This window comes from Eptatretus burgeri, chromosome 13 (genome assembly GCF_056783735.1).
Source record: "Eptatretus burgeri isolate ZD-2024b chromosome 13, Ebu_testis_v1, whole genome shotgun sequence".
NCBI lineage: Eukaryota > Metazoa > Chordata > Myxini > Myxiniformes > Myxinidae > Eptatretus > Eptatretus burgeri.
This window is the reverse complement of record NC_140973.1, coordinates 54,119,857-54,145,962: the sequence shown is the minus strand read 5'-3', so window position 1 is coordinate 54,145,962 and position 26,106 is coordinate 54,119,857.

The window sequence follows — 26,106 nt, the reverse complement described above, 5'->3', positions numbered from 1 at the left end:
TCTCTATGTACGGATGGCACGGAAAAAAAATGTCAGTCCCACCCACAACATACAAAACAAAAGTTGGAGTATCTTCTCTAAAAAGTCACCGGCTACATATGAGAGCTTACCTGGTCTGTCCAGATGATTGTCAAGGCAGGGATCACTTTTCAATACTCCAGACCATGGCAAAAGCAAAAAAAAAAATGCAAAAACCCAGATCGGTCAAAACTCGAAAATCTTATTTTTGTTCATCACAATAATCATCTTCAGATGGCGTATTTCCGAGCTGCCTCTCTCATTGGCAACGACTCTGGTACTGTCCGACAGAGTTTTACTTGGTGCAGCCTCCTTTGCGATCGAAATTTTAATAGCTTGAAAGGATTCCACAAAAAGCACACAAACCTGCATTCCTTTGTAAAGGAATGGGAAGGGACCAGAGAGGTGGACGGGACTACGACTGTCAATGTGTCTGATGAGAGTGGGACCACGAGAAACATTTGCCTTCGGGCCAATATTTGGGTGTGGTTAACGGTAGAATATTATCAGGAAGTCGGTGACAGAGAGTACATACTATTTAGAATGTTAGATCATCTATAAAGTATATACAGTACCATTACAATATAATCACAAGTGTGTGTGTGTGTGTGTGTGTGTGTGTGTGTGTGTGTGTGTGTGTGTGTGTGTGTGTGTGTGTGTGTGTGTGTGTGTGTGTATGTGTGTGTGTAACAGTTTGGTCCAAAGGTGAGTGGAGTGGACGTGTTGTATTTAAGGTAAGATATGCATGATTGAAAGTATTATCATACAATGGAATGTGTGATGGGAATTGTGACTCTGTGATAATAAATTAAATCGTCTCGTGAGTGGAGTCTGGAGGTGTTGCATTGATGGGTTAACTGACTGCCTGGACGCAACAGAGGTTGTGGATCTTCTGTCTACTGATGTGGGGAAATCTACTGATGTGGGGAAATCTACTGATGTGGGGGAAATCTACTGATGTGGGGAAATCTACTGATGTGGGGAAATCTACTGATGTGGGGAAATCTACTGATGTAGGTAAATCTACTGATGTCGGTAAATCTACTGATGTGGGTAAATCTACTGATGTCGGTAAATCTACTGATGTGGGTAAATCTACTGATGTGGGTAAATCTACTTATGTCGGTAAATCTACTGATGTCGGTAAATCTACTGATGTCGCTAAATCTACTGATGTCGGTAAATCTACTGATGTCGGTAAATCTACTGATGTGGGTAAATCTACTGATGTCGGTAAATCTACTGATGTAGGTAAATCTACTGATGTAGGTAAATCTACTGATGTGGGTAAATCTACTCATGAGGGTAAATCTACTGATGTCGGTAAATCTACTGATGTCAGTAAATCTACTGATGAAGGTAAATCTACTGATGTGAGTAAATCTACTGATGTCTGTAAATCTACTGATTTAGGAAAATCTACTGATGTCGGTAAATCTACTCATGAAGGTAAATCTACTGATGTGAGTAAATCCACTGATGTCTGTAAATCTTCTGATGTAGGTAAATCTACTGATGTGGGTAAATCTACTGATGTGGGTAAATCTACTGATGTGGGTAAATCTACTGATGTCGGTAAATCTACTGATGTGGGTAAATCTACTCATGAGGGTAAATCTACTGATGTGGGTAAATCTACTGATGTGGGTAAATCTACTGATGTAGGTAAATCTACTGATGTAGGTAAATCTACTGATGTCAGTAAATCTACTGATGTGGGTAAATCTACTGATGTGGGTAAATCTACTGATGTGGGTAAATCTACTGATGTAGGTAAATCTACTGATGTGGGTAAATCTACTGATGTGGGTAAATCTACTGATGTAGGTAAATCTACTGATGTGGGTAAATCTACTGATGTAGGTAAATCTACTGATGTGGGTAAATCTACTGATGTGGATAAATCTACTGATGTGGATAAATCTACTGATGTAGGTAAATCTACTGATGTCGGTAAATCTACTGATGTCGGTAAATCTACTGAGGTCGGTAAATCTACTGATGTGGATCTGTGACCGACGTTATGGATCCGCCGTTTGGAGAAGTTCTGGACTGGAAGGATCGAAACCTTGAGGAAGAACGGTGCCCACAGCTGATGATTCCTCCGGTCGGGAAACCATTCGATTGTTTACATGTGGAGGTTCTTACTTTAGTTCCTTGGGAACGATGTTTTTAGGTTTACAATTTAAATGAAGTTGAATATAGGATTGTGGTATTGGGAGTTGCATGAATATTGTTGCGGATTCGCGCCCGCCGGCGAGCGAGCGGCCACGTAACTCGAATCGCGGCACGTCGCCCACCGGATGGACAATCCCGTCGTGACCCTCTCGGACTAACGCCGGGAACTAGTCATGGGTGGGCCTTTCGGCCTCACCACGATCGTGCCAATCGGCCCCCCGCGTGGGATAGGGTTGCTCGCCAAATTCGACCTACCTAAGTACCCACACGGAGGGTAGACCGGGCGATCGCACCTCGCCGCAGGTCGACTTCGGACACGGGCCACTTTAAGCGACCCGTTCCGTACTATCGGGATAACCGAGCGGTGTTATCGTCAACCTCGACGGTTCGATTAATTATTGGGCGTATTTAGCCCACGACCAACCCTTTACGTGAAGTAAGATGGAGATTCAATAAAGGAAAAGACAAAGCGAAACGGGAAAAACAGTTCAACATAAAGCACATTTATTCCGCGGCAAACGGAAAGCACACATATACAATTATACACCAACAGCAAATGTAACAATGCAGATCTACTACCGACTACCGAGCATACGGCAACACTTATACAGTTTTACTTCACAGACGGCGCCGACAACACATATACTCAAAGCAAAAGAAAAAGGGACCACCCTCAACGATGAGGGGGGGCAGACGGGCCTGGGGCCGAGACCGCGTCGAGCCTACCCGTCTGGTGATGAGCCGCAAAATGGCGGTGGCGCCCCGACTCCGCAGGCCTCGCTGGCACTGCCTGGAATGGGGTGGGAACGGGGCCCCCTTCTCACACTATCTCAGCGCGGGGGGGAAACAGGAGGGGGTTGTTGATGCTCGGGGGAATGAGGATATCTCGCTGGTTTGGGTCCCGCGACGAGCGACTCCACCGCGACCTCGGTCGCGTTACCGGCCTCCCCTCTCCGCAGCTCCCCGACTCTGACACGAGCGCCCTCTCGACTGCCTTCGCCGCCGCCACAACTCTCCAACTCTCCCACTCTCCACTCTTCTCAACTCCGTCCAACTGCGATTCAGAAACTCTTTTTCTCTCCCGATTCAGAAACTCCCTCAACAACTGCCTTTTCGGCGAGCGAACGCGGCCCTTTATAGCCCCCGGGGCTTCGCTCCTTCACCTTCGACCCTTCACCTCTGGCTGGCTCCCCATTGGACAGAGGAAAAGTGGGCGTGAATGATTCTTGATCCGATTTCTCGGAAAGGCTGGTGTTTTTGCACCCGCTGCTCAGTGCGCGCCCTGTACGAGTCCAGGATCGGTGCCCACAAGCGGCGCGGGAATGGCGGTGATGCGATGGTTGCGAGAGCGAGATGTGAAGGCAAGGGTCGTGGCTGTTGTTGTGAAGCGGCGTTGCGGTTGGTGGTTGTTGTGTGATGGCTGTTGAGACGTGGTTGGTGGTGGTTGTGGTGGTAGTAATGGCGGCTGGTCCAAAATAAAGATAGTAAAAGAAAAACGGCTATCTAAAAGGGTCGCAGCCCGAATGAATGACATTTATTCCATCTAAACAACGGGTTTGGGCCTAACTACACATATACTTACAGAGATATCTCACCTACGGGACCTGAATGGTGGTTTGCGAATTTCGTCAACCACAACACTACCCCCTCCCCTTTTTACAGACTCGTCCCGAGTCGTCAAATTTTCGTGTGCCATCATGTGTAGTTTTCCCCTAGTACATTTTACCTACGGATCCCTGAGTGCGACATTCATGGTATTCGTGTCCCCAAAATAAATAACCTGAGGGCTGAGTAACTACCTAAACAAACCCACTCACACGGACGACTTAAATAAAATTGCCGGCGCTAGGACAGACATGCCGGGGGCGCACTCATATTTACAGTACATCTTAACCTTAACTTACAAATTTTACACTAAACCATGGCCCAGGATCAATGGACTCTGCAAAAAGAAAGCAGTTAGCAGGGAGCCAGGCTGCTCGCATGCAGTCTCTGGCTCAAACAACGCAGGTGACAGGGAACGTGGCCGGCTGCTCACACGCAGTCCAAGGCCTTCCCTTTTGAACTGAACGCAGAGAACCACAACGGTGCATGGGCTGCACAAACGCAGTCTCCGTGCCAGCTCAAGTGGCACACGCAATAGATGGATGAATGGATGGACGCAAACACGGTGCACGGGCCGCCACTGCAGGCCCGTGTTGTAGCTGCCAACAGGGCAGTTCTCGCAGCTTGCAAACTGTTGCTTTGATCCTGGCGCACATGGCAATGGACAGGGGGGGGGGGAAAGCAAAAATTGAATGGGGCTGGTGAACAGGGGCAGTGGGCATGGCATGGCAAAGGTGATCAGGCAAACACAGCCTGCAGAACAAGGCCGCTGCAGGCAAACACAGCCGGCAGATGAACTGGCCGGCACAGGCCTTGCAGAAAACAGCTGCAGACGATCCGGCCGGTACAGGCCTTGCAGCACAGCAGCTGCAGACGATCCAGCCGGCACAGGCCTTGCAGCAAAACAACAGCTGCCGATGAAGTGGGCCGGCCTTTGCCTTGCAGCAACGCAGCCAGCAGATGAAGCTGGCCAGCCTTTGCCGTTCAGTGGAGGTTGGTGGAGGGAGTGCGGTGGTGCTGGCCACTCGGAAGGCGGGCTCGGACCTACCCTACGGGGTCTCCCTCCCAACCTATCGCCTTTGCCTGTCACTGTCTATACCCACTCCCTTAATTTGTCAAACCCCAATTTAGCCCCAACTTATTTTTTTTATTCTTACTTCCCCACTATAAATCGTCCCCTGACCCCCTGTCAGGTCAGGTCAGGTATGGGAGCATGTGCCAGAACAGCACGTCGCTGCATCCACTTTCCGCCGGTACTCCAGGGGCCTCCGTCTGGCCATCCCCCAGGCAGATGCCAGGCCCATCCCCATCTCCTTGAGATGATGGTCAACCTGTTGCAACCATGAGGCACGTGGTCGACCCACTGGCCTCCACCACTCATGAGACTCCCTCGCTGAGAGAATCTGGTGAGCAGGATCAGAGTCAGGAAAACGAGCCACATGTCCATACAGCCGCAACTGACGCTCACAGACTATGCAGGTAACAAATCTCATCCGAGTCTCTCTCAGCAACCGCTCGTTGGACACAAAATCCGACCAGCGATAGCCCAGGATTCTCCGAAGAGACCTGGTACCAAAGGAATTAAGTCTCCGTCTCAGATCCTTGGTCAGAGTCCAAGTCTCGCACCCATAGAGCAAGACTGGAAGTACCAAGGACCTGAAGACTCGGACTTTCGTCCTCCCGCACAGGTACCGGCAGCGCCACACCCCATGATCCAGTGAATCCATGACTCCCCAGGCCCTACCCAGACGTCTATTGACCTCTGACTTGCAGCCAGCAGAGACATGAATATCACTGCCAAGGTAAGTGAATCTCTCCATGACCTCAACATCCTCACCACAAACAGACACAGACAGGACAGCAGCATCCAAGATGTCACCGAAAGCCTGGATCTTAGTTTTGACCCAAGAAACCCGTGATCCCAACGGCTCCGACTCCTCATTCAGCACCTCGAGGGCCCCCAAGAGGATGTCTAAAGTCTCCGCAAAGATGACTGCATCATCTGCAAAGTCAAGGTCCGAGATCTTGACATTCCCAAATGACGCACCGCAACTTGATCTCTCCGACATCCTCCCTAGAATCCAGTCCATACAAGTGCTGAAAAGTGTGGGGGCAAGTACACATCCCTGACGAACTCCAGTAACAACTGGAAATAAGTCAGAGATGGTACCACCACACTTCACAGCACTCTCAGTACAAGAGTAGAGTTCAGACATCAGATCGATCAGTTTTGGTGGCACCTCACGAAGACCAAGAATCCTCCAGAGGACATCCCGATTCACTGAATCGAACGCTTTACAGAGATCAACATAGGCTGCAAGCAGCCCCTGCCGAAACTCTCGTTTGCGTTCGGTGAGGACACGAAGTGCAAGGATACGGTCAATCGTTGACCTCTTTGGTGTAAAGCCTGACTGCTCTGGGCGCTGGTGCTCAAGCAGATGGTGGCGAACCCTATCGAGAATTATCCGAGCAAAGACCTTTCCCGGCACTGAGAGCAGCGTCACCCCTCGGTAGTTGTTGCAGTCTTGGCGATCACCCTTCCCTTTCCAGAGAGGGACAACAAGGCCCCTCTTCCAGTCAGTTGGGATGATGCCTGTGTTCCAGGCAGAGCACAAAACTGCATGCAATGACACGAGTGCAGCATTTCCACCAGCCTTGAGAAGTTCGGCATGGATGCCACAGATCCCTGGAGCTTTGCCCCGTTTCAACTGGTTCACCGCAGCCTGTGTTTCCACAAGTGCAGGTGGACCACAGTTGATTCGAGGGTCAGCAACAGGGATTGTAACACCCTTGACGTCCAACTCGACAGTTGGGGGATCAGCCTGGTACAACCGCTCAAAGTAACCGGCCCAGCGGGCCTTCACTTCAGACTCCTCTGTCAAGAGCCTACCACTCTCTGCTCGAACTGCAGTGCTCCGAGGGATGGGCTTGGATGAACGTAATGCGCGAATTCCCCTGTAAGCGGGACGAGAATCACCTGTCCACAGGTGATGCTCTACCCCCTCACAGATTCCTCGCACATAGGCCTCCTTGTCCACCCTCAGTGCACGTACAGTTTTACGCCTCAGCTCCCTGAACAGCTCAGCTCTGCCATTCAGCCTGGCCCTGCGACTCTGGTCAATGGTATCCAGTGTCCCTTGAGAGACAAAATTCTTCTTTGCCCTGCGGTGAGCTCCAAGGCATCCACCGGCAACATCAAGGACTGTGGTCTTGAAGGCGCTCCACAACTCTTCAGGACCCCCCAAAGCACCCAGACCCCCCAAGTGTCCACTCAGCCTGTTCGCAAACTCCTCAGCTACTCTTTCATCCCTGAGCTTGGCAACATCCAGCCTCGGCTGGGATGGTACCATTCTCCAGGATTTAAGGTGCAGCTTTAGAGTTGCTACAACAAGCCTGTGGTCAGTATTGAGGAACTGAGCACTCCGGTAGACCCTGCAGTTCTGGATCATCCTCCAACGACCGTCAATGAGGACATGGTCAATCTCCTTTGCCACACCGCCAGCGTTGGAATACCAAGTCCAGCGATGAGCTTGTGGGCGCTGAAACCATGAACCAGCCACCCTAAGTCCATGACTTCTTGCAAAGTCAAGGAACTTAGTGCCATTCTGGTTCATAGTTCCTGACCCATGGGGACCAACACACACCTCATAACCGTCCCTATCAGTTCCAGTCGATGCATTGAAATCCCCCAAGACTAGAAGTGTATCTCGTCTGGGGCACTGATCAACCACAGACTCGAGTGTGGCGTAGAATGCATCCTTCACGGTGAGATCACTCGCCTCAGTCGGAGCATAAACAGAGACCAGGGAAATGACACCTAAGGAGTGACGAATCCTTAATCTCATAATACGCTCGTTGACCGGTGTTACCTCAATTATCATTGGGGTCAGCTTATTGGACACAGCTACAGCAACTCCTTGGGTATGGTAACCATCAGAGTGACCAGAACAATAGTAGGTGTAACCATCCACCATTATCTCGCCGCAATCCGGTCTCCGAACCTCAGAGAGAGCTGCAATCCCGATGTCCAAACGCTTGAGCTCAGATGATAACAGAGACAGGTGATCATCCTCTCTTAGGGATAGGACATTCCAGGCACCCACCCGAAGGGACCGCCTCAGGTTAACCCAAGGAGACCGCCGTCTGGTGGACGACACCTCAGCACCACTCCGACACACTCTCCCGCAATCTGACCCAGGGATGTTACCCCGTGGTTTCCCTCCTATCAAAGATTGGGGGTCACGAAGGCTTTGCCCCAATCCCGTCATCCGGTGAGCTGCCCTGCAAAGGGAAGCTGCACAGGAGGTACTCCCACGGAGTCGGTTTTCAGATTTTTTTGCGTTTTTGCGTTTTGCGGAATGAAGGGTTTTACGGTGGCCGGAGTGCAAATCCTGCCACCAACCTCCTAATAAGAAGTGACCCAACTGCAGGAGGACGTCCGCAGACACAGTTGGGCACTAGATCTGGATGGCCGTTGGCTCACAAGGAGCTCCTCCGCCCTTTGTACTGTACTGTCCTTGTTCGGCTAACCTATCCTGTCACCTAGCCTACTCCCAACCCCTACGTTCCCTTCCCGGAGGGGAACAAGGGAGAGCTAGTGTCCTGTGTCGAGGCCCAATTCAAGCCTCAGAATGGCCTTCCCAGACTTCAGCGATCGATAACACAAAGTGGGTCCAGCGGCCCACAACGAGAGCGAGGGGATGGATGGTGCGGAGGGGTACACTTCCTATCTACCCCAACCATTTAACTGTTAAACTACCCCGGGGCTTTCAACAAGTGCCTCTCGCTTAAACTATTGGTTCTAACAACCCAGATTCCCGTCGCCTGTGTTGGTGTCCTCACAATTTCGGGCCTCGCCCCCCAATTTTCCTTCCGTGCCCTCACACGGTCTCATGGCTGGGACACGTGGCTCCCTTTGGCAGGCACGACCCTCTGCCGATTCTCCGACGATGACACCCCCGGGCACTACACTGCCTCCGAGCCTACCAGCTCCCTAACACCGGGGCGTGCCCCCCATGGCACCTCCCCTGAAACGCACACGTGGCAGGCTGGCTTCCCAGGCCCCTTTCGGAGGGTCACCCGTGCCCACAACACTGCCCACGCGGCTAATGGCGCCCCGTGCCCCCGAACCAAGCAGGCGCATCCGTGCCCACTACGCTATCCCGGCCCCCCATGGGCCCTTGGCCTACCACGGCCGACTAGCCTGGTGCCCGGGGTACCCACTCAGCGATACTCACCTTTCGCAGCCATGCTCCCAGCCCGTCAACAGGGCTCCTGCACCCCTCCAAATGGGTTTCGAGCCTACATTCACACCAACAACAAAACGACCTCCATTTTTCAATTTAACTAACCCCCTAACTCACTCTACACTGACCCCGGGGTCCCTTGGGCGGGAGTCACTCCTCCCCCCAATCACTCATCGCACCATGCATTCGCTCCACTCACACAGACCCGCTGGCCTCACTCACTCAACAAGTACTCACCTCACAACTCACCAACTCTTCAACACACACACCGCTAAACTCTGCCATCCTTCTAACTACATCCCCTAACTAACTCGTGCTCCCACGTCGTCCCTTACACTATAGCACGTTCCTTTTAACACTACGTAGCTAAACTACGTCAACTCTACACATCCAAAGGCTGTCACTGTCTCCAAATCTCTAAAATAACTTTTATTTCCCCACCTAAAGCTCATCTAAATCCCTCTAACTAATCCATTCCACGGGCCCCATGAGGACTTACCCTGCCCCATGGAGCCGGTCTAGCTATGCTAACCCTTCCCCCTAACTAGTTTCCATCCTGTGCCCTGGTAAGGGGGTCTTCCACCTCTTGCCCGGGAATCCTGTGCACCCGAAAGTGAGACTTGCTTTTTTTTTTTTTTTTTTTTTCCACATGCGCAGCACCAGCGCGGCAACTCACAGTTCGCGCACTTTGCACCTGCCCGTGACGTCATGCAGCTGCACGTGTACCTCGTCCCTCCTTGGACGGTACCATCCGGCAGGGATACCCCTCCTGCCGGATTCCAACCCCGCGTGCAGCCATAACGTCACCGTGCGCATAAAAAAAACACAAGCCCCACGTCTCGAGGGGTTCCCCACGCGAACACATGTGCTTTGCCCGTTGGAGCTTAACACACACGATCGCGTGGAGAACCCGTCCGGTCCAAATCCATAATCCTGCCTAAACTTTGTCCGTCCGCGGGATCGGCAAATCCACCGCGTGCGTTTCCGGACCGGGACTTCACTCTCGCAACCGAGCACGTGGGGGCCTCGTGCGTTGCACAGCACGGACCTCGCGCTCGCTGCTGGGTGAACCCAGCACGGTCCCCGAAACAGCTACAGCCGCTACCCGGCTTTTGTCCCTCTGTCGCCGTCGTCGTCGCCATTCAACCCACGCACACCTGCGTGTTACGAAGCTCATACACCATTCCATTACATTCACCCCGGGAGACGCGGCTGCATGTTCACACATGCCCACCGACATCTCCCTCACACACAGCGACCTTGCACACGCTGTCTCTCTCACACTCGGCCGCTCACTCACGCATGCCATTACCCTTGCACACGTGGCTCCACTCACTCGCGGCCTTTCACTCACTCGTGCCATTTCCCTCACACAAACCATACCACTCACACACGCGGGGGCACTCGCCCGCGGTGCCTCACTCATACTGGCCGTTTCACTCACATACACGGCGACACTCAAACACGGTGCCTCATCCACACACGGCATGCTGGGAAGCACGCCCTTTGGCACACTTGCCACCACACCACTCACACACGGGGTCGCTTCCACACACGGGGTCTTTGTCACCCACCCGGTCGCTCTCACACACGCCCTTGCACCCACGCTATGCGTGCGTTGCAGCACGCATTTCGCCACACTCATGAACACACACCTCGACACCACACACACCGGGACAACCACACTGGGGACCAGTGTCCCCACAAGGGTCTCCGGGGCCTCTATACCCCCCAAGCTCTCCGTGCACCTGTCCACAGCACCCGTCCCCTCAACCTCGCTCGACACGACCGAACTCACCTGGTCGTGACTCGCCTCAAAGGGGCATACTCCCTCCCCTCGTTCCTGGAGGAGGCTATCCCGCTGCTTGCACCGGGTCCCTGCACGGTCCGCCAGCTCACCCCCATTATCCTCCACCACCTCCGTGTGTGTGTTCGTCTTTAGTTTCTTCCACCCCATTTTCATCGTGTAGTCTTTCCTCTATCGTTCCCATCTCCCGTGTCTCTGTACATTTATTAGTTTCTGTTGTCCCCTCGTGTCTATTAGTCTCTGCTTCTTTCTGGCGTCTTTCCCTTATCTTTATGTAGGTCAACCTTGCTTTCTCCTAAAGTCGCTCCCGTCCTTCCCTCTGTTTCACTCTTTGCTCTTTCACGATCTCCGCGTACCTCATCCTTGCTTTCCGTCTTAATTGTTCTTTTCTCTCCCTCGCAATTCCTTTCACCTCATCTCTTATCTCCCTCGTGTGGTGAATTGAAGGTCGTGACGTGTGATCACATGTTGCACGGCTCGAGCACGGAAGAGATAAAGCTGGGGTTCGGCACGGTCGGGGGTGATTGTCCCAGGGGCATTGTCGTTTTACGGCGGCGGTTCACTTGGTGCTCGTTGAATGGTGAGAATTGAGAGTATATCGGACTCCGTGCTTATACTGATTTATTTTGCGGTGATTAGTTGCGCGTGTATACCTTACTGCTTATGTACTCCTTGCTGCGCCTGTATTCCCTGGTGTGCCCGTAGAAGCGGCTCCAATCAAATGGAATAAAGCCTACACTCTGAAGGTTCATCTCTCGTTTTCATTTCAATTTATTCCATTTGGTTTTCTCGGCTCTCTCAACCAACGATGGACAAGATCTACAAACCGGAGAGGTTCGACGCAGACCCAAACGCGACTGACTCAGAAATGAAATGGTCGCATTGGTTCCGTTCCTTCTCACACTATCTGACCATCATCGAAGAGGGAGCTGACAAATTGGCCGCCCTTGTGAATCATGTCTCGCCCAGCGTATACAGGCTCTTCTCGGAGTGTGACACCAACGAAGCAGCGATCGACGTGCTGCAGGCGCTCTACGTGAAGCGCAAGAACGAGGTATACATACGACATCTTCTCAACACACGCAAGCAAGCAGCCGGGGAGACAATCGATCAGTTCCTGCAAGATCTGAAACAGCTGGAAAAAGACGGCAGCTTCCGGGCCGTAAACGCCGAGGAACACCGAAATGAAGCGACCCGGGAGGCATTTATCCAAGGACTTAGATCAGCCCACATACGGCAACGCTTACTAGAGAAAGCGCAACCCACTCTTGAAAAGGTAGTCGATCAGGCTCGAGCGATGGATACGGCTCAGCAGCAATCTGAGTCATTTGGGACACCGATGCTGCTAATGAACGCTGCTACGGTGGAAACTCAAGGAACCCCACAGACACAGACACAGCCTGACACAGGGGATGGAGAAAAACCCGAGGAGCCGGATACCCAGACCTCGTCAAACTCCTCAGCAACTACTCCGGTTGGTAAATGCTTCTTTTGTGGGTACAAAAGACACTCCGCCACAAATGCCCCGCCAGAGATGCCACATGCATGAATTGTGACAAGAAAGGGCATTATGCCAGGGGATGTAAATCTACTCTAAGGAGAAATAAATCCACTTCTGCGGCTCTCTACTCGCAAAAGAAACTAACTGCAGCCTCACCGGGGAATCTATCCAAGGCTATCATCAACGTACGAATTAACGGGCATATGGCTGAGGCACTGATTGATACCGGTAGCTCTGAAAGTTTCGTCAACAGCTCGCTAGTGAAGAGCAGGAAATGGAAGATCCACCCGACAGACAATACGGTATGCATGGCCGCCACATCACTACAGTCCCGCATACGAGGGTACTGCAATGTTGAATTGGACGTAAAAGGGTACACGCATCGGGATGTAAGGGTACTGGTGCTTCGTGATTTATGCGCAGACGTAATTCTGGGTCATAATGTCCTCAAGCAGCACATGAGCGTCGAAATACCCTTTGGAGGAAGCAAACCTCGTCTAATTTTAAATGCTTTGACCACCGCAGAGGTAACGTCCCCCCAGCTGTTCGCTAACTTGTCGCCGGTCTGTAAACCGATAGCGATCAAATCGCGGCGATATACCACTGCTGACATGAATTTCATCACTTCAGAAACCAAGCGATTACTGGAAGAAGGAATTATAGAACCGAGCGATTCACCATGGCGCGCACAGGTGTTGGTCACCGCCAACCAGAATCATAAGAAACGAATGGTTGTCGATTATTCCCAAACGGTCAATCGTTTCACCCAACTCGACGCCTACCCTTTGCCGCGCATAGACGAGATGGTCGAACGCGTGGCCAATTATAAGATATTCAGCACCATCGATTTGCGAAGCGCCTATCATCAAATTCCCATCCGAGAGGAAGACAAACCTTACACCGCATTCCAGGCAGGTAGACGCCTCTACCAATTCAGGAGGATTCCATTCGGTGTCACAAATGGAGTAGCTTGCTTCCAACGGGTTATGCACAACATCATCTCAGATGAAAACCTCAAAGACACTTTTGTTTACGTGGACAATGTCACAGTGTGCGGTAGGGATCAGGGGGAACATGACATGAATCTGGACAGATTCTTGAGCATTGCTAGAAAATATAATCTGACTCTCAACTACGAGAAATGCGCATTCTCGGAAAGGTCAATTGACCTTCTCGGCTACACGATAGCCGACGGCACGATTAAGCCTGATCCTGAACGATTGCGCCCACTTCGTGAGCTACCCCCACCTCAGGACCTGCAGACAATGCGCCGGGTGATCGGCATGTTCGCTTACTATGCAAGATGGATTTCGCAATACTCCGAGAAAATACATCCCCTAGTGCATTGCAAAAACTTTCCACCAGATGCCGCTGTTGTAACAGCTTTCCACAACCTCAAAGATGATATCAGTAATTCCGTGGTATTATCGATCGATAGCTCGGTGCCCTTCGTGGTGGAAACAGATGCTTCAGATCACACGATAGCTGCTACGCTTAATCAGTCTGGACGGCCGGTCGCGTTCTTCTCGAGAACTCTCTCTGGAAGCGAGCAGAGACACTCGGCAATAGAGAAGGAAGCGTACGCCATCGTCGAAGTGCTGCGTAAATGGAGACATTATTTACTGGGAAACCACTTCACGCTCGTTACGGACCAACGATCCGTGGCATTCATGTTTGATGGGAAAAATAACGGGAAAATTAAGAATGAAAAAATTATGAGATGGCGGATAGACCTAGCTTGCTATAGTTACGACATAGTCTACCGGCCCGGGAGGGAAAATGCTGCTGCAGACACCTTCTCTCGGGTCTACTGTTCGGCGACAATCAGTCGGGCTTTGCAAGACCTCCATGAGTCTCTGTGCCACCCGGGGGTAACCAGAATGGCACATTTCGTGCGCAGACAAAACCTTCCCTATTCTATTGAAGATATTAAACAAATGAATGCTTCATGCCCTGTTTGTGCTGAACTAAAACCCAGATTCTATGGCGCGGCTTCTGGCAGATTGATCAAGGCCACTTCTCCCTTCGAGAGACTAAACATTGACTTCAAAGGGCCCCTGCCGACCGAGACAGACAACAGATACATATTCACTGTTGTTGATGAATATTCAAGGTTCCCTTTCGCATTTCCGTGCTCGGATATGACCTCGGGCACTGTCGTGAAATGTCTGTCTGACCTCTTCGCTATGTTTGGGAAACCTTCGTACATACATTCAGACAGAGGGCCGTGTTTCATGTCGGCCGGGCTAAAACAATTCCTATTAGAGCACGGCATAGCAACTAGTCGAACGACGGGTTACAACCCACAGGGTAATGGGCAGGTGGAAATATATAATGGAGTTATTTGGAAAGCCGTAACTCTGGCGCTGAAATCGAGAGGACTGGGGCCCGAGCAGTGGGAGGTTACCCTTCTCGACGCTCTGAATTCCATACGCTCTTTGCTCTGCACGTCCACCAATGCAACTCCTCACGAACGAATGTTTACTCACCAACGACGTTATGTTGACGGCCAATCGGTGCCCAACTGGCTAACCCATCCCGGAACAGTGTTCATGAAACGCCCGGTACGACAAAGCAAGTATGAACCCATGGTGGAAGAGGTCGAACTCATCGATACTAATCCAGAGTATGCTCATGTCAGGCTCCCGGATGGCAGGGAGACCACTGTGTCGGTTCGCCATTTGGCTCCCTCAGGTACTCCTCCCGCAGGTACACCACCATCTGTCACTCCTCCCTCTGACATCCCCTCCCCAGGTGTCCCCCCCCCCAGGGACTCCACCCGAGAAGGGTGACGACGGAGCTGCCGCGTTCCACCCGAGAGCGATCGGGGAGTCATCTCCGGCACGAGTCGAGGCTCACCAAGAGGATCGGAAGCCTTCCTCAAGTGAAACCGCCATCTACTCCCGGAGAGGTCGACGAATAATACCCCCTCGCCGACTCAATCTGTAAAGGGGATTATCGGCATCCTCGATGATCATGCTCCTATATGCTCGTTACATAATATATCGATGCTCTTGACCATGCTCCTACAACTCAAAATAATCCTCACTGCTTGGCATGTATGCTTCTGTAGTTTAGATAGTTCGCGTTGCTTGAAATGTATACTCCTATAGTGCTGAAGTAATCATGGTGCGTTAGTTGGGCCTCTAGTTACATTTTAAAGACGGGGAGAATGTGGTGAATTGAAGGTCGTGACGTGTGATCACATGTTGCACGGCTCGAGCACGGAAGAGATAAAGCTGAGGTTCGGCACGGTCGGGGGTGATTGTCCCAGGGGCATTGTCGTTTTACGGCGGCGGTTCACTTGGTGCTCGTTGAATGGTGAGAATTGAGAGTATATCGGACTCCGTGCTTATACTGATTTATTTTGCGGTGATTAGTTGTGCGTGTATACCTTACTGCTTATGTACTCCTTGCTGCGCCTGTATTCCCTGGTGTGCCCGTAGAAGCGGCTCCAATCAAATGGAATAAAGCCTACACTCTGAAGGTTCATCTCTCGTTTTCATTTCACCTCGTGCACGTCTCCGTCACCCCAATTAGTTTTTCCCTCTCGGTCACTGTTACGCTTCTCGCCCAACACGTCCCCCGAATTATTTTCTCCTTACCCGCTTCCACCGCGGGCCCGACAGCCGTTGCACTCCCTCCCAGCTCGTTCGCTCCCACATGTGGAGTCGCCATTTTGAGCTCCGCTGCCATTGCCTTCATGCCCGCCTGCAGGCTTCGGCCCATGTTCTGCGTCGCACCCCGCAGTTCTTTCATTTCTTCCTTCATGTTTGTTTCCATTTCGTACATTTGCTTGTTCATGCTTTTTATTTCGTTTTTCATTTCATGCGCATCCGCATTCATCTTTGCCAGCATGGCGAATAGCTGGGCCATGTCGGGTGCGCTTGGGTGAGCCGATTCGGCAAGAATCGGGAGGTTTTGGCGGAGGGGGGGAGGGGAGGTGTCATACACCGCGGCCGCCGCCGCACCTATTTCGGGCTCTGGGTTCAGTTGGGCGAGTTCGTGTTCCTGCACAACCAACATTTCCTGCACGGGGATTTCATCCTGGACCATGGATTCTACACATTCTAAATCCATTTCTAATACCCCCGGCTCCCGCTCGCCTTGAGACGCCATCTTATTTCTCGTAAAGGGTTAATTTGAATCGCTCGTAATTTGGAGGGAAACGGGGGTCGCTCCTCTCACCCCTGGACCGATTCCCGTGAATTTAGCTGGAGACAGGAGAGCCCGTTTTCCTGCTCTCCGACACCAGTGCCGCGAGGAGGGGGATGGGTTTGTGTCCCACTCCTGACAACAGTGTTGCGGATTCGCGCCCGCCGGCGTGCGAGTGGCCACGTAACTCGAATCGCGGCACGTCGCCCACCGGACGGACAACCCCGTCGTGACCCTCTCGGACTAACGCCGGGAACTAGTCACGGGTGGGCCTTTCGGCCTCACCACGATCGTGCCAATCGGCCCTCCGCGTGGGATAGGGTTGCTCGCCAAATTCGACCTACCTAAGTACCCACACGGAGGGTAGACCGGGCGATCGCACCTCGCCGCAGGTCGACTTCGGACACGGGCCACTTTAAGTGACCCGTTCCGTACTATCGGGATAACCGAGCGGTGTTATCGTCAACCTCGACGGTTCGATTAATTATTGGGCATATTTAGCCCACGACCAACCCTTTACGTGAAGTAAGATGGAGATTCAATAAAGGAAAAGACGAAGTGAAACGGGAAAAACAGTTCAACATAAAGCACATTTATTCCGCGGCAAACGGAAAGCACACATATACAATTATACACCAAAAGCAAATGTAAAAGTAGAAGAAGCACAACAATTCTGCACAAAAAGCAAATGTAACAATGCAGATCTACTACCGACTACCGAGCACACGGCAACACTTATACAGTTTTACTTCACAGACGGCCCCGACAACACATATACTCAAAGCAAAAGAAAAAGGGACCACCCTCAACGATGAGGGGGGGCAGACGGGCCTGGGGCCGAGACCGCGTCGAGCCTACCCGTCTGGTGATGAGCCGCAAAATGGCGGTGGCGCCCCGACTCCGCGGGCCTCGCTGGCACTGCCTGGAATGGGGTGGGAACGGGGCCCCCTTCTCACACTATCTCAGCGCGGGGGGAAACAGGAGGGGGTTGTTGATGCTCGGGGGAATGAGGATATCTCGCTGGTTTGGGTCCCGCGACGAGCGACTCCACCGCGACCTCGGTCGCGTTACCGGCCTCCCCTCTCCGCAGCTCCCCGACTCTGACACGAGCGCCCTCTCGACTGCCTTCGCCGCCGCCACAACTCTCCAACTCTCCCACTCTCCACTCTTCTCAACTCCGTCCAACTGCGATTCAGAAACTCTTTTTCTCTCCCGATTCAGAAACTCCCTCAACAACTGCCTTTTCGGCGAGCGAACGCGGCCCTTTATAGCCCCCGGGGCTTCGCTCCTTCACCTTCGACCCTTCACCTCTGGCTGGCTCCCCATTGGACAGAGGAAAAGTGGGCGTGAATGATTCTTGATCCGATTTCTCGGAAAGGCTGGTGTTTTTGCACCCGCTGCTCAGTGCGCGCCCTGTACGAGTCCAGGATCAGTGCCCACAAGCGGCGCGGGAATGGCGGTGATGCGATGGTTGCGAGAGCGAGATGTGACGGCAAGGGTCGTGGCTGTTGTTGTGAAGCGGCGTTGCGGTTGGTGGTTGTTGTGTGATGGCTGTTGAGACGTGGTTGGTGGTGGTTGTGGTGGTAGTAATGGCGGCTGGTCCAAAATAAAGATAGTAAAAGAAAAACGGCTATCTAAAAGGGTCGCAGCCCGAATGAATGACATTTATTCCCTCTACACAACGGGTTTGGGCCTAACTACACATATACTTACAGAGATATCTCACCTACGGGACCTGAATGGTGGTTTGCGAATTTCGTCAACCACAACAATATTAATGATTGTATGATGAGCCACAACTGATGAGGTGGAACCGAGAGTGACGTCAGCGTGCTGTCAAGTGTGGAGCACGAGACGTGATGAATAGCAGATGAGCGAAGGATCCTTCGTGTGGGCTGTCTTTGCTAATACACAACATATTGTTAAGAATTTGGAAGCTTACTGCACACAACAGCCAGAGTCCTTATAGCTCAGTGATATCGGTGAGTGTGTGTTTCCAGTTCGGGTCCCGTCCCTCGTCAAATGGGAATTAAATGTACGTGCGCTGTTGGTTATTTTATCGATAGGATTTTTACATTTTACATCAACAACAACAACCCTCTGCTCGCGGCATTGTCAGCGCTCTGCGAGCCCTCGCCGGCATGCAGGCGTGTCTGGAATTCCATGCCCCAGGCGGAGTGGATTTCGCACCGTATATGGTCACAAAGCGTTTCGCTTTGGCTGCGCGCCAAATAAGGGTATGCGTCGTTTTCTGCCCAATGAGCAATGAGCAGACCGGAGTCGGGGCGGTCCTTGGGAAGAAGGCGGAGCCGCGACATGACGTCCACCCAATGGGAGCAGGCCACGGGAGCGGACGGGCCCCAAAAGAAAAGCGACAAAGGCGATTGAATTGCGTCCAGTCTGCTCGAGTGCGCGTCTCTGTCCGGGTCTGTGGCTGACTGGATCGCGCTGATCCGAGGCGTCTCGTCTGGCGCATTGCTGCGGGCGGTCGATCTTCTCAACTCGGGAGATCATCTCGTGTCGTCTGTCTGCGAGCCGGAGGAGCGTGCCAACCCCTCACGCTACCCTCCGGACCTGGTGCTTCGAGCGGCCTCGTGTTGCGGGTTCGAGTCCCGTTACCCCAAGATCGTCGAGAACCACACGAGGTGGACAGGTCCATGTCTTTGTGTGTGTGTGTGTGTGTGTGTGTGTGTGTGTGTGTGTGTGTGTGTGTGTGTGTGTGTGTGTGTGTGTGTGTGTGTGTGTGTGTGTGTGTGTGTGTGTGTGTGTGTGTGTGTGTGTGTGTGTGTGTGTGTGTGTGTGTGTGTGTGTGTGTGTGTGTGTGTGTGTGTGTGTGTGTGTGTGTGTCCTTGGGCCCCGTCTATAAGTAACAACTGTGTAAGTGCTTTCTTTGCTCATTGTGCATTGCATTTCTTATAGTCGTGATAACTCTGCTCTTTGTGTGCTTCCCCTGACCGATTATTGTAAAATAAATTCCCCTTTTGTTGAATATAACAGCTCGTCCATGTCCTTTCTACCATTGGTTTGCCGCGGTGCGTATTGGGAATTAGGAAGGCCGTTGCTGCCGTAATTGTGCATTTGGACCGACGGACCGCGGTATCCATCCGCTCTGGTTACGCACGGTTCGATCACGGTTACGGCTCGTTCCACTCGTGACCTTGTTTCCCCGGTAGTTGGACTGCGTGGGTATTTAGGTATATTGAAGTTGGCAATTGACCCGACCCCACGCCGTCGAAGTATTGGCGACCACAATCCCTTAAGTGACCCGTCGGCTCCAGAGTTATCCGGGGTGACGACCTATAAATTCCGAGTGTTCGGTGGAGCTGACTCTACTGCTTTATATAGCGGTCATGGTCGCCACCAAAACTCGGCCCCACAACAATATGAGCGACGAAGATTGCTCTTGCACCTCTGACACCACCTGCTGCATTCTTACCAAGTCTGGGTGAGCTTTCGATACCTTTGACCTCATGGATGCGCATGTTCAAGAACTTCATGCTGGTGGTAAATGTCAACACACTTTCTGATGCAAGGAAGCGTGCATTGCTTATACACTGCCTAGGAACTGAAGGTCAGTGTTTATTCTATACCCTCCCAGTTGATGGGGACACATACTCTGCTGCTGTCTGTGCATTTACAGCCTCTTTCATGCCAAAGGTGAACGTTGTTTTCAAACTATATAAGTTTAGTAAACAAGCATAGAGGGCAGGTGAAACGACTGCTCAGTTCGTTGCTGCTTTATGTCAGGTCAGGTCAGGTATGGGAGCATGTGCCAGAACAGCGCGTCACTGCGTGCACTTTTTGCCGGTACTCCAGGGGCCTCCGTCTGGCCATCCCCCAGGCAGATGCCAGGCCCATCCCCATCTCCTTGAGATGCTGGTCAACCTGCTGCAACCACGAGGCACATGGTCAGCCCATTGGCCTCCTCCACTCATGAGACTCCCTCGCTGAGAGAATCTGCTGAGCAGGATCAGCGTCAGGAAAACGAGCCACATGTCCATACAGCCGCAACTGACGCTCACGGACTATGCACGGAACAAATCTCATCCGAGTATCTCTCAACAACCGCTCGTTGGACACAAAGTCTGACCAGCGATAGCCAAGGATTCTCCGAAGAGACCTGGTATCAAAGGAATTAAGTCTCCGTCTCAGATCCTTTGTCAGAGTCCAAGTCTCGCATCCAAAGAGCAAGACTGGAAGCACCAAGGACCTGAAGACTCGGACTTTTGTACTCCCGCACAGGTACCGGCAGCGCCACACCCCATGATCCAGTGAATCCATGACTCACCAGGCCCGACCCAGACGTCTATTGACCTCTGACTCACAGCCAGCAGAGACATGAATATCACTGCCAATATAAGTGAATCTCTCCACGACCTCAACATCCTCACCACAAACAGACACAGACAGGACAGCAGCATCCAAGATGTTATTGAAAGCCTGGATCTTAGTTTTGACCCAAGAAACCCGTAATCCCTGAGGCCCCGACTCCTCATTCAGCACCTTGAGGGCCCCCAAAAGGATATTAAAGTCTCCGCAAAGATGACTGCATCATCTGTGACATCAAGGTCCGAGTTTTTGACATTCCCAAACGATGCCCCGCAGCTTGATCTTTCCGACATCCTCCCTAAAATCCAGTCCATACAAGTGCTGAGAAGTGTGGGGGCCAGTACACCCCCCTGACTAACTCCAGTAACAACTGGAAATAAGGCAGAGATGGTACCACCACACTTCACAGCACTCTCAGTACCAGAGTAGAGTTCAGACATCAGATCGATCAGTTTTGGTGGCACCCCACGAAGACCAAGATTCCTGCAGAAGGCATCCTGATTCACTGAATTGAACGCTTTACAGAGATCAACATAGGCTGCAAGCAGCCCCTGCCGAAACTCTCGTCTGCGTTCGGTGAGGACACGAAGAGCAAGGATACGGTCTATCGTTGACCTCTTGGTGTAAAGCCTGACTGCTCTGGACGCTGATGCTCAAGCAGATGCTGGCGAACCCTATCAAGAATAATTATCCGAGCAAAGACCTTGCCCGGTACTGAGAGCAGCGTCACCCCTCGGTCGTTGTTGCAGTCTTGGCGATCACCCTTCCCTTTCCAGAGAGGAACAACAAGGCCCCTCTTCCAATCAGTTGGTACGATGCCTGTGTTCCAGGCAGAGCACAAAACTGCATGCAACAACACGAGTGCAGCATTTCCACCACCCTTGAGAACTTCAGCATGGATGCCACAGATCCCTGGAGCTTTACCCCGTTTCAACCGGTTCACAGCAGCCCATGTTTTCACAAGCCAAGGTGGACCACAGTTGATTGGAGGTTTAGCAACAGGGATTGAAACACCCTTGACGTCCAACTCGACAGCTTGGGGATCAGCCTGGTACAACCGCTCAAAGTAACTGGCCCAGCGGGCCTTCACTTCAGACTCCTCTGTCAAGAGCTTACCACTCTCTGCTCTAGCTGCAGTGCTCCGAGGGATGGGCTTGGATGAATGCAATGCGCGAATTCTCCTGTAAGCGGGACGAGAATCACCTGTCCACAGGTGATGCTGTACCCCCTCACAGATACCTCGCACAGAGGCCTCCTTGTCCATCCTTAGTGCACGTACAGTTTTACGTTCCAGCTCCCTGAACAGCTCAGCTTTGCCATTCAGCCTGGCCCTGCGACTCTGGTCAATGGTATCCAGTGTCGCTTGAGAGACAAAATTCTTCTTTGCCCCGCAGTGAGTTCCAAGACATCCACCAGCAACATCAATGACTGTGATCTTGAAGGCACTCCACAACTCTTCAGGACCCCCAAAAGCACCCAGACACCCCAAATGTCCACTCAGCCTGTTCGCAAACTCCTCAACTACTCTCTCATCCTTGAGCTTGCCAACATCCAGCCTAGGCTGGGATGGTACCATTCTCCAGGATTTAAGGTGCAGCTTTAGAGATGCAACAACAAGCTGGTGGTCAGTATTGAGGAACTGAGCACTCCGGTAGATCCTGCAGTTCTGGATCATCCTCCAGCGACCATCAATGAGGACATGGTCAATCTCCTTTGCCACACCGCCAGCGTTGGAATACCAAGTCCAGGGATGAGCTTGTGGGTGCTGAAACCATGAACCAGCCCCCCTAAGTCCATGACTTCTTGCAAAGTCAAGGAACTTAGTGCTCTTCTGGTTCATAGTTCCTGACCCATGGTTCATAGCTTCCTGTGAGATTGCAGTTAATTGCGAGTTTAGTGACCTCTCTGATGAAATGATACGAGATCAGCTCGTGGCAAAACCCTTGCAGCTCGTATATGTGAACGGTTGCCTTCGGAACTGGAGCTTACACTGCAGAAAGCCCTCGTAATGGCGGGACAAATCGAATCAGCCATGGCGGAAGCTAAAGCGATTCCATGTGGCACGTCGACGTCCTTTCAGGATGTAAATACGGTACAAGCGCGTACTAGCGGGGGGACAATACAGACGTGACCCATCCACAAGGACACATCAAATGAACCTGCAAACCCAAAATTTTCACAAGCTTGACAGATACGTCAAGAGAGTACTTGTTATCGTTGTGGATCTGATTGTAGCTCCGCCTACCTCCTCACCTAAGGCCACGTGTGTAATGGTGACGGTGGAGCGAGGCGACGGTCCACTGTTGTTGTAGTTGATGTATAAAATCTGGCTATAAAATAACTCGCAGCGCACACACAAAATTCCCATGAGACATAGGGGATGGATTCTAACTATAAACACATACTTATCAAAATAACTGAACTCTGGGACTGCTGTCTGTTTGTGTGCAAAAGCTGCCAGATTCGTAACACTACCCCCTCCCCTTTTTACAGACTCGTCCTGAGTCGTCATTTTTTGTGGCATGCATGTGTAGGTTTTTTCCCCTCATACGTTTTACTTATGGATCCCTGAGTGCGACATTTTTATACGTGTCCCAAAAATAAATAACTTTGTGCACTGCGTAACTAAACTATCAGACTCACTCGGGCAACTTAAATAAATTGCCGGCGCTAAGACAAACACACAGGTGGGTTAAGAACTTATTTATATTTATAACTGATATATTTACACTAACCATGGCCCAGGACCTGTTATCTGTGGAAGGAAAAAGGCACAGCAAGGTAAACAGTTTGTGTGGGTGAGTGCTCAGCAGCTGGAAGGTCAGACGTCTTCATGGCCTGCTCAAAAGATCCCTCTTTTGTCACTGAACCTTCTTTTTTTTTTTTTTCTTCAGTCTTCAACTGCTGGAGGAAACTCACCCTAACACGGCAGGCCATGCGCCGTCTCACAGGCCATTTGAACTGGCCTTTAAGCAAGAAGACAAGGAGATGGCCAGGCTGCACAATGCAGTCCCTGGCACATGTGATTGGATGGAGATGGACTGGATGCAAAACACAAGATGGATGATGTATGCATGGCCTGCTCAAATGCATTCCTCGTGTATGGCTGCCTGCAGGGCAGTCCTTGCAAACACACTGAAGAGATGGTTGAGATGGTGGCACAGGGGCAATGCAAACAAGGGCAAGCAGGCAAATAAGGCATGGCAAATGCGGACCCGGAGGTGTAGCACAAACAGGCTGGCATATGAAGCTGGCCGGCCTCTGGTCTGGTCCGTGAGGTTCTGTGGAGGGAGTGCGGTGGTGCCAGCCGCTCCAAAAACGGGCTCGGACCTACCCTACCGTCTACCCCCAACCTATCACCTTTGCCTGTCTTTGTCCATACCCACTCCCTTTGTTTGCAACAACAAAATTTAGACTTCCCCCTTTTTATTTATTTTTATTTTATTATTATTTTTCTTTATAATTGCTTGTCCCTAACCCTCCTACTGTCCTTGTTCAGCTGACCTATCCTGTCCATCTACTCCCAACCCTTAAGATCATGGGGAGAGACTAGTGTCCTGCCTCGAGGCCCAACAAAGCCTCAGAATAGCCTCCACAGAGTTCAGCAATCTTCCCAAAGTGAGTCCAGCGGCCTCCAGAGAGCGAAGGGATGGATGGTGCGAAGGGGTACATTTCCTATCTATCCCAGCATTTATTAACTTTAAACTATCCCTGGGGCTTTTCAACATGCCTGTCACTTTAAACTATTGGTTCTAACAACCACGATTCCCGTCACCTGTGTTGGTGTACATTATTAATTTGGGCCTTGTGGTGAATCGAGGGACATGACGCGGGATCACATGTTGTGCGTCTCGCGTATAAGGGGAGGTCTCTCTGCGGCACGAGTGATTGTCCCCGGGGCATTGCTATTGACATCGGCTGTCCACTTGATGCTCGTTAACTGAAGGTGCTCATTGACTGGTGAGAATGGAGATTATATCGAACTCCGTGCTTACGCGGATTTAGTCTGCAATGGTTAACTGCACATGTATACGTTTCTGCTTATGTACTCCTAGCTGAACCTGTATTTCCTGGTGTGCCCACAGAAGCGGCTCCAATCAAATGGAATAAAGCCTAAACTCTGAAGGTTCATCTCTCGCTCTCATTACAATTTATTCCATTTACGCAGCGCTTCGACGATGGCGTACGCTTCCTTCTCTATCGCTGAGTGTCTCTGCTCGCTTCTAGAGAGAGTTCTCGAGAAGAAAGCGACCGGCCGCCCAGACTGATTAAGTGTTGCAGCTATGGCGTGATTTGAAGCGTCGGTCTCCACCACGAAGGGCACCGAGCTGTCGATCGATAAAACCACGGACTTACTGATATCATCCTTGAGATCGTGGAAAGCTTTCACGACAGCGGCATCTGGTGGAAAGTTTTTGCAATGCACTAGGGGATGTATTTTCTCGGAGTATTGCGAAATCCATCTTGCATAGTAAGCGAACATCCCGATCACCCGGCGCATTGTTTGCAAGTCCTGAGGTGGTGGAAGCTCACGGAGCGGGCGCAATCGCTCAGGATCAGGCTTAATTGTGCCGTCGGCTATCGTGTAGCCGAGAAGGTCAATTGACCTTGCCGAGAATACGCATTTCTCGTAGTTGAGAGTCAGATTATATTTTCCAGCAATGCTCAAGAATCTGTCCAGATTCCTATCATGTTCCCTCTGATCCCTACCGCACACTGTGACATTATCCACGTAAACAAAAGTGTCTTCGAGGTTTTCATCTGAGATGATGTCGTCCATAACCCGTTGGAAGCAAGCTACTCCATTCGTGACACCGAATGGTATCCTTCTGAACTGGTAGAGGCGCCGCCCTGCCTGGAATGCAGTGTACGGTTTGTCTTCCTCTCGGATGGGAATTTGATGATAGGTGCTTCGCAAGTCGATGGTACTGAATACCTTATAATTGGCCACGCGTTCGACCATCTCATCTATGCGCGGCAGGGGGTAGGCGTCGAGTTGGGTGAAGCGATTGACCGTTTGGGAATAATCGACAACCATCCGTCTCTTATGGTTCTGACTGCTGGTTACTAACACCTGTGCGCGCCATGGCGAATCGCTCGGTTCTATAATTCCCTCCTCCAGTAATCGCTTGGTTTCTGAAGTGATGAAATTCATGTCAGCAGTGGTATATCGCCGCGATTTGATCGCTATCGGTTTGCAGACCGGCGACAAGTTAGCGAACAGCTGGGGGACGTCACCTCCGCGGTGGTCAGCGCATTTAAAATTA